We start from the raw sequence: 13,164 nt of genomic DNA, 5'->3' as shown, positions 1-13,164 counted from the left end.
GTTAGTGCACGTGATACACATTCAGAAACGGGGAGGGTCCGCATGATTCAGACTCATGCAGACCATTCAGTAATTTCCCAGTTTTTAATCTCATTGGATTGCATTGGGGATTGCATTGGGCAATGTGATATTACCTAAGCCATTATATTGCTTTAGTAAGGCTTTGGAATGGAGGGCATTTTGCGGAATTTTACAGAGTGATACAATATTTCCACTACCTCCAAACTTGTAGTGTGGCCTGATGTCATTCATAATAATTATTGCATAAACATATTTAAACATCTTCATGTCCGTCTGCACATCTGTCTGCCAATATACACAGTATGCATGTTTATTTGTTGGTCTTCCAATGACTACAAGCAGGTAGCACTAATCATGCATAAACACAGATACACACACATTTGTTCTGCGAAGATATGTACTAATTGCAACCACCAGAAATGTTGTCCTGGATCAATTCCACAAAACAACCGAGCACCATTCATTGCCCCGTGTCCTGCATTTACTAAGCAACAGGATACACATTATCTTGAAATGTTTGTTGTTTATGAACGTTGTTGCCAGCCTTGAGAAATGGTACTGCGCTGTGGACTGCGATTACTGAGCACCTTGTTACAGAGGTAGCTGCTGGCAAGTGTTAGGAGTACTGGGCTGCTGAGATATTTTGCATGGGGACCCGACTATGTTAAAATGTTCTCATGCTGACAATGTTACCATTGTGCCCTGACTGGGAGTACACTAGCCATGTTGACTCGTTGAATCCATGCCGCGGGCGGTCAATACCTGGGTGCATGCCCATCAGCATGACTAAGCAGTGTATGTGAGCGGAATGTTTTAGCTTTATGGGGGCTTGCTTTCTGGTCTGAGACTGAAGCTTGGCAAAGTTGTCAGATTTAGGGCACTCGAAACCAGCCTTTGAGACAAACCAAAAACATTGGAGCCATTCGTAGCTGACATTTCTCCACTCCAACCCACAAGAACGTGTCTCAGCCCCACATCTCTACGGCTTCCTCTATTAGCCTTCAACCTAGTTACACGCTCCTCTGCGCCTGCTTAGCGCAGCTTCTAAAGGGACAGCGCTTTAGCGTCATGGCAAAAATATTGATGTTAGAGAAAACAGAACCTTGTTTCAAATATGGTATCTGAATCACACTCTAACAGAGCTGTACTGAAACATATGTAGTATCTTTGTATTCACATGTTTATGGAAACATTTATATTACAATAATAAAGACAAGCAGGCCAGACAAATTAAACGTGATAAGCGCTTATGTCAGATCCATGAATCTGTACCAGCTGAAAACAGCCTGCCAGCCGACATCCGGCCGAGCGAGGCGAGAGCCGTTTCTGAGAGATCACAGGGGTTTCCAGCCGGTACATCCTTTAACTAGAGATAAGATGGCCGCCATGGAAATGCTAGCTGGATCTCTCGCTAGATATGTCCTTCCATGGTGATATTGAAGAAGCCGATCAGGGTCGGTGAGGTAGCAGTGGGGAGGTGGGTGGTGTTGGTGGTGATGAGGAGGTCAATGTGGGAGATTCATTTTTTTTAGTTTTCTTGGGATTGAGCACAGGGGGAGAGGGCTCTGGCAGTCAGTGGGCAGCAGGTGGGAAGCAGGGGCTCGGTCATACAGGCAAGTCAACATTGAGCTTGCTTCAAACGTGGGTTTATGGCAGCAGGCATAGCCGTGTTTGTGACAACCAGATTAGTTGTGCGCACTGAAGCGTTTGCTAAAGATAGATGGTTGTAAGTGCAAAACAGGGCTAGGACGCCACACCTGGCTTCACACTCCTGATTGTGTAAAGACCGGAAATTAAATTCATTCTTGTGAAGGAGCTGCCCACATCCCAGCCATAAGGAAAAGAATTCCGATGAGGAAATTATGAAATTATGTAGGGCTTCATTTGTGTGCCACTGTATTTGAGACAGATAAAAAAAAGACAGACATGTGTCATCTGAAAATGCAAACCGTATTTGTTAATTTAATTGTACTATATAATGAGACCTCTGCAGAAATCAATCCTAAACTCAATCCCATGAAGATAAAAAAGGGAATCATCAGGCGCTTGGTATGGCGGCAAAGTAGGTGCAGATTAGAGGGCCCAGGCGAGAGTGGGTTTAAGGCTGAAAGGGTACTGACTATGAGCAGAAGCAGTTTCCAGAGATCCAGGGGCTGTGGGGGGCCACGTGCCAAGAAGCAGTTTGTGGGAGCATAGACAATGAGCACTTACGAAAAGGGCCTGGATCATTTTCTTTACAGTATTAAGGTGATTTACTCACTGAATGAACTGCTTATACACTGAGAGGAAAACGAATATATTTACGGTCAGCAATTTATTTAGAAACTGAAGCAGAGGAAGCTTGATTTGCAGTAGGGAGACATGACCACCTGAGACAATGCTGACCACAAATATATGTCTGCAGGGCCTCATGATGTATTGTTTGGGACAGGCCGCTCTTGATCAGGGCACCTGACCCTCCTTTAGGCAACACCCAGTGCATTTTGGCCATTTCCAGAGTCCCCCGCGATGTCATATCCTACTTAAAGCAATATACTCACCAACTTGTCTTTGCATGCATCAATCGACATTTTATATTCATTTACCTCGGCTGGGCCTCCTACCTGATTGGGTCAACATGGAAAATGACACAGGGTTCAGTTTTGAGCGCTCTTAAGTTATTGCATGTCAGCCATCTTGAATTGGGCTCCTATTTTTCAGCAGTGAAGAGACCCTTGCTGACAGGTGTCTTTTCATCAATGTAAACTTATTTTGTACTTGTTTTTAAACCATTGGCACCCCAGATATGTTGCCAGGGAATTCATGGTTATAAAAACCTACATCGAGGTGGGCAATAATGCTGGTGAAATCCTGTAGCGGTTCTGAGTAATGCATTGAGAGAACTAAGTGGAACAGTCACTACCTGATGTGGTTATCACTTAAATACAGTGAATCCAAATAGGAGTTGTTTGCATAGTTAGTGACTATCCTGTAAACATGCTGTGATTGTTGCCCCACGAAGGGGGAGACCCCCTAACACAGACCAACAGTTCTAAATGGTTCATTTAAGGGCTCCTCCTGGTGGCTTTCATAAAATAGCAACATCCATTTGGCCTGGATAGCGAGAGAGCTGTGCACTGGTTTAAGCACTGGCTACCTACTCTCAAAGTAGCTTCATATTTAAGGCATTCACACCAGGCTCGTGAAAGGTACCTGGCTGGCCACTGTTCCTCCAGCATTTACTCTTACAGGAATTGCACACACGCATGGAGACAAGCTGATGTAGAACACCAGGTGCTAAATTAGGACCTAACTCCCAAAACGTGTGGCCAACTGTCAAGGTTGTGTGGGAAGTACCTCACACTTCCAAGACTCCTCTCTTTATATTTCCCTCTGTCTTTCTCACCACACTTTAATTGGCTGGTTGGGACCCTCAAAACTTGTGACCAACTGTCACGCTATCCATCACACTTCCAAGACTCTACCCTTTATATTTCTTTCTGGCTTCTTTCTCACCACACTTTACTTGAGCACTTGAGACTCCAAACATTTGTGTCTACTGACAAGGTTCTGTGGTGAGTGTTTCACATGTCCAAGACTCCGCCCTATATAATTCCCTGTGGCTTTCTCACTACACTTAACTTGACTGCTTGAAGTTCAGAAGAGCCCTGAAGAACCATCTACCCATCCATACATTCATATACTTCACCACTCTACAGTTGTTTAAGCACTCCTGGCACCTCCTACCTTCTTCGCACCCCTCCACCATTGGCACTTGAAAGCAGACCTACAGGAACAACCACCCTATATAAAAGCACCTGATGAACTATACCAGAATAGTATTGCAATGTGAAATCCCCTGCAGTTGGACCATAGATAGGAATGGGTATATTTCACTGCTGCACTTGCAATGCTTTCCTACTCTTTTCTACAGCATATTGTATTTATTTATTAATTACATTTGTTACAAGCCCAAACCCTGGGGTATCACAGCGTGGTTACAGACATCTTGGTTATACATGGGTAGCATTCACAGTACATACATATGCCTTACGTTTTGCATAGTCATGAATATTTCGGCGGCAATGGTTGTCATTACATTATACATATTTTCATATTTGCATATAAGAGGTACAGTTCATCCTTTCGTTGGTGTCTGTCTGGGAAACTGGTGTTAGCTGGGTAACAGTTGCCTAGAATTGGTTAAATAACCAGGTTTTTAGTAAATTTTTGAAGCACTGGAAGGAGGCTTCATTTTTTATGTTTGTGGGGAGTGTGTTCCAGTGTTTGGGGGCCATGACTGGGAAGCTACTTCCCCCTGCTCTGGAGTATTTGTAACGCGGGATCATTAATTTTGGGGCTATTGACTTGTTGATATATATATAGGTACTTTCTTCACTAAGCATTTATGGGTAACGCAAAGGGCTTTGAAGATAATTCTAGCTTTGATAGGTAACCAATGGGTTTCCCTTCTGATATTGGAAATGTGGTCTGATTTTTTTTCGTCCCAAGGCTGCTCTTAAAGGCTCTGGCTAGGGTAGTGCAATTGTTGGGCGTGAGGAATTGGCTGTTTAGAGCAATTAATTTAGAGGTATAAGAGGTGGCTGAGGATAGTGCATTCACATGTTTAGTCATGGTTAGGTCGGCATCTAAGTGGCCACCTAGCCTTTTTACCTGTTTGAGGACTGGAATAGGAGTACCATCAATGTTGATTGATGTGTAGTATGGGTGGAGTGCGTTGATTTTGGCTATGGAACCCAGAATGAGAATCTCTTTTCTCTCATCGTTGAGGCATAGGCTATTAAGAGCCATCTAATTTTGTATTATTGCGTAGATTTTATTGATGGTGGTAGTGTCTAGGTCATAGTTACCTGTGATCAGGATTAGGATCTGGGTGTCATCAGCGAAATTGGTGTAGATGACACCCATGGCATTCAGCGCCGCAAATAGGAGCTTTGTATAAGCATTGTAAAGGGTGGGTGATAGACAAGATCCTTGAGGCACTCCTATGGGTACTGGGGTAGGTTCTGCTGCTTTTTAGCCAATGGAGACTCTGGAGGTGCAATCAGCTAGAAAGGATTTGACCCAGAGGATGGCTTCCTTTGAGAAATTCAAATCATTTGCTAGTGTGGCGCAGAGTTCATTATGGTCCACAACATCGAATGTGGCAGACAGGTCTAGCAGCAGAAGAATACAAAGTTTGCCTGCATTTCTTATGGCATCCATCTGGATTTTCAAGTCGAGGAGTGCCGTTTCGGTACTGTGGTTAGGCCGAAATCCAAATTGTCTAGCTCCTAAGAGCTGATTTTGTTAAAGATGGGATTGAATTTGGATGTATGCTATTTTATCTATTATCTTCAACAAGAACGGGACTGTGGTTATTGGCCGGTAGTTCGTGGGCACTGTCGAGTCAAGGGAAGGATTTTTCAGTAGTGGGGTCACCCATGCTTCTTTTATGCTGGCTGTGACTGTGTTCGTATTAAATGAAGCATTAAGAAAATTAGTAATGATAGGGGTGAGTGTGGGGGCCCAAAGTTTGACTAGATTGTCTGGGAAATTGTCCCCTTTGCAGTTAGAGGCTTTTAGTTTAGATATAGTGTCTAATACTATGTCTTGAGTAACAGAAATGAATTGGAACGGCAAGTTGACATTGTCATTAGTTATGCCGACAGTGGCAGTGGGTATATTTTTGTTAGCCAGGAGCTTTCTTTTTGTGGTGATTTTGTTTTGTAATGATTGTATTTTAGAAGCTAAGGTATTCTGAATGGTGGTACACCACTCCTTGCTGGAGTTCACTGGTGCAGAAGATAGGACTGGATTTTCCAATTCTCTGAGAATTGTGAAAAGCTCTTTAGAATTCGATGCAGCATTGCTAATGTGCATGTTGAGTGCGTTTGCTTTATGAGTAATGATCGCTGCTTTGTTCCGACAGGTTTGCATATCATGGACCAGATTACAGAAACTTTGCAGTAGTGCAAGTGCAAAAAGGGCAACGTTTTCCCTAGTGCTAGTAGGGAATGGTATTAGCACTAGGACACACTTTTCCCTGTTGCAAAAATGCATTGACAGTGCTTTTTTTTTGTTCACTAGGGCGATGCTTGCCTTAGTGATTATGCAATGAAAAATGGCATTTGTCATGGTTATGTCCGCAATGGTTTTTTGAACTAGGGCAAGCTAATACGGTGCACTTTTGCACTTGTAACGGTGCAAACTTTCAGTTATCTGGCCCTGTATGTACTGTGTGTCATCTGATTGCACTGGCTAATTCAGCAAATGACAATGGGGGTCATTTCAAGGTGGGCGGTAAGGGATACCAGGCACCGGTAAAGAGACCGTTGTCGGTAATCCCTTACCACCCTTTTCCAAGGTCCCTTGGCGGGGACCGTATGGAACGTGTGGTCTGACCACACATCCCTTACGGGTCCTGCTAAGGGACCAGGGCGCTAATAACGGGCTTGCAAGTCGCGAGCCCGTTATTAGCGCCCTCCCCATTCCCATTGAGCCCTATGGGGGCTCAAATGGAAATGGGGAATGGTCTGTTCAATGGGGACTTACCGGTCCCACCAGGGTCGGACTACACCAGTAAGTCCCCATTGAACGAGACCGGACATGGGCACGGTATGGGAGGCAGCCATGGAGCTAATAGCTCCATGGCTATCACCCATCTCGTAATGAGGCCCAATGTCATTCATTGGGCCTCATTCCACGGTAGGAGGTAACCATGGCGCTATTAGCGCCATGGCTACCCTCTACCACCTTCTGGGTCCAGGTAGGTGGTATGGGGACTTACCGGGTCATTCCGACACTGGAGGACCGGTAAGTCCCCATGCCAATTACCATTCACCATTCCCATTTGAGCCCCCAGAGGGCTCAATGGGAATGGGGAAAGAGCAAATAACGGTACTGCTATTAGCGGTACCGTTATTTGCTCTGAAGTCCCTCAGCGGGTCCGGTCCTTAACGTGTGGTCTGACCACACGTTAAGGATGGGACCCGCTGAGGGACCTCGTAGTAGGGTGGTAAGGGATTACCAGCACCGGTGCCCTTACCGGTGCCGGTAATCCCTTATCGCATAACGTGTAATCAGGCCCATTGTCTCTTATTTACAAAGACATTTCCTATGTCTATAGTCAACCAAGTACTCTGTTGGTTAAGCTATCGTGAAATATGAACATTTGGAAAAGAGACTCTTCTTGTGTAGATTCTCAGTACTATGACAGAAAAAGAGAAGGAAAGAAAATCATTTTTACCTCTTTTTTGTTTTTGTTTTACACAGATGGTAAGTATGGGTAAGGTACATAAAGGAGCAGGAGTCGAAGGGGGTGGGCAGGCGTTCGCAAGGCTCCCCCTCACTTTCTGTGGTTCAAAAAAGAGGTAAAAACAGTGAAAAGAAAATCAGAAAATGTGCCATTCAGCAAGCAAAAATCTGCAAACCCAGAGCTCAAGTTGAGAGTACACGCAGTGGATGGAGTCCACCCACTTTTTACAGAGGGTGGACTCAGTCCCCCCCAGCAAAAATGAGAAACATTGAAAGTCTTCTTTGAATTTAGGAATTAAAACGGCCTCAGGGATCACAGTTGTCAGGTTTGCTGGCCGGACACATCATCCCTGCACTATACAACCTGATGAAAAATAACAAACAAGTGAAAGTGAAATGTCACATTTCGGTGCTGCCTGTTCCAGGGAAAACATTGGTAATGGTTCTTAGAGTTTAAAACATGCACACCTTTTGACGTTTTCAAAAATACTATTAGAATAAATATTCTCTGTTGGTTTTGTGTGTGTGTGTTGATTTTATGAAAGGCAAATGCCATTCGTCCTGTGCAAATTGGGTGGTTATGCAAAGCTGATTTAATGAAATGTGCATATTTTACCTTGATATGCCAAATTTTTCGACAACACATCCCATTGCGTTTGTTGATGAGTCCCCCCACTTTTATTTTTTAGGATTTGACCCCTGGCGACCACAAAGGTCCAAAGGATGGAACAATAAAAAGGCTAATGAAATTAAAAGATGTCAATAGACACGACGAATCAGTCCCAACTCCCAAAATGCAACCTGAAACAAATGGCGCTTTCCCCACGGCAGTCCAGCAGATGGCCAAACACCCGTAACACCAACACCCGGATCCAGCAGAGCCCATGTGCCACAGCTGAGCTAGAATGCCCCCCAGGCCCAGTTGAGTGCATTTGCACACCCATTGTGCAGGCAGAGAACGGTGGTGAGCAGAGGTGCAGCTGCTTGACTTGAGAGAAGCCAGGAGTTGCAGTTGTGCCTCTGGGGCTTTCCTGCCACGTTCGACGGCTTGCACAATCCATCACTGATAGACTGGGGGATGCAGTCACACGAGTTAACATGTTTCTGCGCTTTCCCAGGGGCAGGCGCATCTGTCGCGGCACTATCCCCGATTTCCAAGAGCCTGCACCCACAATGCAACCGGAGCAGGTATGCCTCGGATTAAAGGTAAGGCGACTCGCTGACACGTCATTGATTACAAAGAGCCGTCTGTGCCCAGCAAGTGAAATGGCATCTCTAATCTGTGTATCCACTCCGAGTTATCAACATGATGCAAACACGAGAAGAGCGGCCTTATGTCAGGTCGCGAGATTCGCTGCACACTATCACACGCTAAACCCAGCACCCATTGCACTGTACACATAAGTACGAAAATCTAGTCAGAAGATGGTGTGTGCACTGTGATAAACTGCTTTCAGCAGAAGAAATAATTGCAACTACTCTGGAAGCAAAAATATACTCCACACTACTTTGATGAAAAATTGGTAATTTGGTAAAATTAATTTTTAACAAGGGATGAGGAAATACAAAAAGAAAATACCACAGGCATACACAAGGGTTGCTTCTGCAAGGCACTGTTACACATCAACAAGTTTAATTGCCGATGTGTTCTACTTTCAACATCCAGAGCGATTTTTCTTCTGCCACGGTGACTTTCTCTGCACTTGTGCAGGCCAGCGCCAGCGCAGTCAGCCCTGCTGTCAATCTGTCCCCGCCGGCTTTCCTGCTCGTGTAGTTTCCAGGTATTTCAGAGGAAGGCTTAATAAGTGCTTTATTTTGCAATAAGAAGCACGTGTGATGCCAAGGTAGGTGTTTGTGCCCTGGTCTACTCGCGCTCTGAACCTGCGGGGAAACCGAATCAACTAGATCCCGCACCTGACAGGTGATTTATATTTAAAACAACGAACTCTCACAGTAGCATTTGCTGTGAACCCGTGGCCAGGGTAGGGCTGCAGTACACAATCGGTTAGGACACCAGTGAAAAAGTGTCCACAGTCACAAATGTCAATTCATTCTTTTTGAGACAGACTATTTCAGTAGTACCCAAGAGCAAGCCGTGTGTTGGTAAAAATGGTGCAGATTGTGCATTTAAAAAAATATATGTTGAGTTACACTGGTCAAACTACTATCTTCGGAGTGAGGCAACTCATCAAACTGCCCACAATAGCCAAAAAGTGGCTTTCTTTGACCAAAGAAACTGGCCGACGTTAGTAAGTAGAGTATGCACTTGGGGCACTGTCCTATTGCCTTACAGACCAGTTCATGCCTGCAAGCGTCATGCATACCAGCGCCATGCCAGCCCGCGTCATGCCAGCCAGCGTTATACCAGCCCACGGTTCACATTCCGGGCGTTTTCTGCAGAAAAGAAGAAAAAAACAGGTTCACCTTTAAAAAGAAAGGACAAAAGAAAAGAAGAAAGGAAGGAAGAAACTGTACTGGTAAAATAGTTACATTGACACCATAGTAGATAACATGGACTCGTTGTTAAATTCCAGAAAAACCACAGGTTTTCTTGAAACCCAAGCACTGCAGTACATTATCCGAGCTAAGTGTGCATTCTTAGCAAAGCTGTATACATTCTAGAAAACACTATTAGTTATAGTGGCCCACAGAAGATAATATGGGCTAGTTGTACAACTTAAGCAAAGTATATTGTTCTCTGAAACCACGATTAGTTAAGAAGTCGCAGTGAAGCCATTGTGTAACTGTAAACCACAATAAGATATAGTAGCACAATAGTAGATGATGTGGATTAGTTATAGACACAGGTGGATCAATTAGGCTTCAAAGAGACACCGGAGGGGTGTACTGGGAGGTATGGTCCCCAAAGACTTAGTTAAAGGCCAGAGCGCAGCAAAGGCATTTAACAAGGGTTATGGGCCTATAACTTTGGGCATGGCAAAAGAGTGTGGTCTATAAAACTATTATGAAATCTGCACAAGTTGGATGGAGAGGTGTAAACAATAATGCAATGTGCTTGGAGTAGTCGCTGGAAACTGTCTTGTTCCAAAAACGATATACAAACTTTGTGAGGAGCGAGGGATTGGCTTAACAAACAGCTGGCTGTCAAAGTGTGGTCTGGCAAAGTAATGGAGGCGGTTTAGGGGCAGTTAGGGGGAGGAGCCGGGCAGCTGTCACGGTTGGTTACGTGGTCACACACAATTTAGGGAACTCCTTTCCCCCCAATTAATGTGGCGCACAATAAAGCACTTTTAGTTTTTGTTAAGGTTCAATGTGGTAAGGCCTCCAACCCATCTCGCACCCAACCCACAACAAGTACCCAGTGCCACAATGGACTAGGAACCAGGCCACTGTGTATGATGAATATAGATTTAATTTACATAAATAAACTTTCAAAAGTAGATTAACATCAGCCGCCAATGATGTGGCAACACAAGAACAAAAATGACTTCTGTAAAGGCACCAAAACAAAGATGACACTGAGATATGCTGTCACAATTCTTTCTTTTGAAATCACCCACCAATACAGAAAAAAAATAATTCAAGACACATAGTGATTGCAGATTTGTTTATACTTTCTTCCCAGCAACCCTCACCTTCCAAACATCAATTTGACTTGCTCCTCTGAATAGAAGGCCAGTGGCAGGAAGTGGGAACACAATGGGAAAATCGGTTTTGGGATTTTTAAACATAGAAACAATATGGGAGACAGAAAAGCAATGGGAAAATTCGTTTCGCCACACCTAACAAGAACAGGCGGGGCTTTGGGGTTTTGGTCAGGGCAAAAGGTGAACAACGATTTTTGTGATTTTGAGCACAGCTGCAATGTGAAAGAATGGAAGTAAATTGAAAATTCGTTTTGCTACTCCTAAATAAAACAGGCAGAGCTTTGGGGCTTTGTTCAGAGCACAAGGGATAAAAAGGGGAAATTTTGTTTGCACCCTGCACCTGCAAAGGCACTACCAGGCTTCACTCATCTAATTTAAAATGAAGAGGATCAATGGGGAATTGCGTTTTTACCACACATGCAAAGGAAATACCAGGCTTCACACTTCTGATATAAAATGAAGGGATCAATGAGGAATTTTGTTTTGCACTCTGCACACTCAAGTGGAAACAGGGTTCTGGGATTAATTCTTTTGGAAAATCTTTATGTCTATACCGGCTCAGAACGCACTGGGACGAGTTTGTTGGTTTCGAATGCCAACAAGATCCATCCCGTGATTTCTATAGGGGAATTCATTGATTTACTTTAATTAAATATGCTAAGGATCTACACAAACAAACAGGATATTTTGCTATGGCGTCATAACTAAAACAATGCTTGAAAAATTCTTATCCTACACAATCTATGGCTTTGGGGATATTTTTACTTACAGGTGAGGCCTTGGAATGGGCATCAGGGAATGTAGGGCACCGCCGGGACAGCAAGGGGGTCAGTCAAGGATCTCCTTTGAATCCTCCAAGGGGTCCCAGCCAGCTTCTTTGTCTCCTGATTCCTGTTTCCAATGCAAGATATTGGCCTCTCTGCTGGGTTGTTTCTTGCTAGATTTCAGCAGCAGGTTGCCTCCTGGAATAAGTGGAAAAAGTCCAGTTCTAATGCAAACTGATTTACTTATAGGGCAAATGACATCACAAACTTGTCATGATTCTCGCGAAAGGGATTGGCTGGTTTTCACTACCTACCTCCCACCTATGTGCTAATAGGACAAGGGAATGGGGGAGTGATTTGGCACAGCTGTGGGAGGAGAAATCTTCATCATCCCACTTTGACAGATGGTCTCGGTCATGTTTTAAACTCATAAATCTATCAGCATGGCAAGTACCCTAAATGTTCAAATCTTTACATGTATGGATATATTTTTGAAAACTACACTGTACGGCGAATCAGATAAGGCTAGTCTGAAGTCAGCATGCCCTTCCTATGCAGAGATACAGTTTTTCTTCATTTACTCAGGAGCCATATCAGTGACAAATATGTCACTTTAAAGTCCCCATGTTAATTATTACCTGCACGCTCATACCAACTTTCACATCTCTCGGAATCGATGAAAGGTCCAAATCACATTTTCATTAATAACTTGAGTTATGTTTATCACACCAAAATTGTTTTAGCATGGTTAAAAGGGGGTGACTGTCACCTTTAATAAAAGTCTGGAATGACTGTTGTGATATGTACACTGCCCTTTTCATGCGATAAAAAGTATTTCTTGCAAGGGGAATGGTGTGGGTGGTGGAGCTTTCAGCATGGTGCTGCTGTGATGAGAGGGAGTGCTGTGCACAATGCCATGCCGTTGGTGGTGACCGAGGGAGACACGCGTCTCTCCCTCTCATTGGCAAAATTCCAGGCCAGTCATTTGATTTCTAATACAAACCAGCTCGTATGGCTGGAAAACGGACTAATGGGGAGTGCCAAGACACTCCCCCGAGCTTATACTACTCCATAAATGCACATTCTAGTATATAAGAGAATAAGCAACCTTTATTCACATAAATAAATGGTAGATGAGAGACTAAAAATACTTCACACAATTCCTGCAAATACAAAGCCGTTTGAAGCACAAATGGGTGCCTTGTGCCACTGCTGTGCTATCAGCCACTAAGCAGTGCATCCACGCGGATGTTCATGGTAAGGATGAGAATAATGATGAGAATAATGGGATATTCGCACCAAGAAATCCTCTACTCGAACTGGGATCCTTGTGCTGGATTTGTCCTTAGGGATCGACCTAAATTCTATTGCAATTGCAGATTCTTTCTTCTAACCTAACTTTAAGGGAAACCCAAGTTTCCCCTTACTAGAAGGGTACCTAATATGGGACATGTGTAAACACACCCTTGCCTTTATGCGTGTTGGCCTGTGTTCACCTTGCACTCCATGGGGAGGTCTGGACTGTTGTGGGTTGT

The sequence above is a fragment of the Ambystoma mexicanum genome, chromosome 6q, assembly GCF_040938575.1.
Source record: "Ambystoma mexicanum isolate Mex_15411 chromosome 6q, UKY_AmexF1_1, whole genome shotgun sequence".
In the NCBI taxonomy this organism is placed as follows: domain Eukaryota; kingdom Metazoa; phylum Chordata; class Amphibia; order Caudata; family Ambystomatidae; genus Ambystoma; species Ambystoma mexicanum.
The sequence above is the reverse complement of the archived record's forward strand: the minus strand, read 5'-3'. Positions refer to the sequence as shown.